A 2106-nucleotide genomic window follows, 5' to 3' on the forward strand; every position below is an offset into this window, starting at 1 on the left:
GAAAACAAAGCACACTTTTACGATAAATAACAGAAACTGTAACAGACACAAAAAAATCTTCATGGTCACAGAAGTCTTACTAGTATGTCTTCAATTGATAGCCAGGAAAAAAAAAAAAAGTAATAAGCATCTGGAATCCAGGGCCAGGTGGGAAGCCCTACTGTTCCACTCTCTGTATCTTAAGCTTACTTTTATGACTTCCTGACCCTTTTCATTACTGAAGTACCTATAAAAACCAGGAGGTGCTTACATGGTAGATGCAAGATAGTGTACTGGTGGGATACAGAACTCCACCTTGAGTGCATGTCAGCCAAAGGAAAAAGAGTGCGTATACATCAAATTAACAAGCACCCTCTCATTTCATGCTAATTGCATGGTCCTTGCAGGACATATAGGAGATTGCTCAATATAAAAGGGTTTCAGAAGGAAACAGCCAGTTTTGAAGTTTGGGGAAACAGATTAACTTGGTACCCTTATTAGAGAAAGCATGTAACTAATTCAAGTATATTTATCTTCACAGAATGATCTTTACAAATTTCATTATTATGTTTATCCAACTGATTTTCTCTGCTTAGCATAATGTGACTTCTACTAATCTCAGAGCTCTGTAACCTTTAAGTTGGTGCCTAATAATTCACAAGTTTAATTTAAAATAAGTATACATTGATTTAATTTTTTCTGTTCCACAAAAAGAAAATAGTAAAACCCCACTAGAATGCAGAGGCTGACTAACAGTAAATGCATAGATACCAGTCCCTACTGTTAAGTTCTGCTTTGGCTAATAATTTTAAAATGTTACTTTTGATTGCTGATATATCAGTAATAATACAGAATAACAGAGTAAGTGACAGAATATTCAAGGGTTAATAAATAGGTCATTAAACTATGGTAACTTACAGTTTCTGATACATGGAAACATGAACAAAATCTGTATTAGCTTAGATTTATGTTACCATAAACAACTGAATATTAACAAATGCATAAAAGTCATCAGGAGAAGAGGTTGAAAGTAGAAAAAGTAATAAGCACAGTTCATTCATCCAGCTTTAGAACAAGGAAATGGAGTTTATGCTACTGGTATACTAACCAACTGCTTCCAGTTCACTGAACCAGGACTGGCAATGGCAAAGCACAGTTGCTTCAACATCCAGGTTGTAAAAACAGCAAAGGAATAATTAGCCTCTCAGACTTCCAGGAGGATTGATGACTGTTCTGGAGGCTAACAATTAAACGAAGTATGCTGCTGATAACTACTATTTCTTAAAAATATTAAAGACTTTTTAATGTATTAGGTTGGCATTATCCAATACAATTACAAGATAGAAAATATGTGATTAACTTTTTCTGATAACCAAAACCAAAATATTCTTTTTTTTTATTTTAATTTTTTTTTACAATTAAAGTTACAGTTTTAACAATATGCAAAATATTACAGTAATTCAGATTTTTTGGCATAATGATTACAGATTTGATAAATACATTTTATATCTCATAATAGCGATGAGGATTATACAAAAGCTATTAAAACAATTATGAGAATAAATTCTATTGTCACCCAAGTATCTAAAGCCATTTTCCCTTGCGTTCCTCCAGAATGATTTGCTCTCATTCCCCACCTCAACCTGAGGAACCCCAAGAAGACACTTTTTTTTTTTTTTTCATACAGAAGACTTCATTCCAAGGCAATTGACATTGAGACGTTTTCACATGCACTTCTAATCTCTATATACATGACTATCACTGGTCACAGCCTCCCACCTTCAGAGCTCCTCGGCATCTGAGCATGAATACAAATTCGTCAGATAGACAGCCTTCCTCTCCCACTAGAGGCTTCATACTCTGCCATCCCTGTCACTGTCCACTGTGTTGTCAGCACCCTCATCCATTCCCCCCTGTCTGCTCTTCCGGCAAATCTAGTCAGCCAGAGGTCCCTGGTCCAGGAGGGTCAGCTGTTCCTCATCTATGGCAATCCATTGTCAGTACTCCCTTGGATAGAATTGGGGTCTGCTGTTCATTTTTCCAGCAGTATGTTGAGTCACTGTCTGGAAGAGCCTCTATCTATTCTGGCCAACAACTCGACTGAAGGTATCGCCTGTCTGGCTTTGT

General features: G+C 36.3%; 1 protein-coding gene across 1 annotated transcript in view; it reads right to left on the minus strand.

Annotated features, from left to right (window-relative positions):
* The window catches only part of Umad1 (UBAP1-MVB12-associated (UMA) domain containing 1), a 149293-nt gene that overhangs the window by 90334 nt on the left and 56853 nt on the right, over nucleotides 1-2106 (minus strand). The window lies entirely within an intron of this gene.

Source organism: Nannospalax galili, unplaced genomic scaffold, assembly GCF_000622305.1.
Source record: "Nannospalax galili isolate Female #2095 unplaced genomic scaffold, S.galili_v1.0 scaffold62, whole genome shotgun sequence".
Taxonomy (NCBI): domain Eukaryota; kingdom Metazoa; phylum Chordata; class Mammalia; order Rodentia; family Spalacidae; genus Nannospalax; species Nannospalax galili.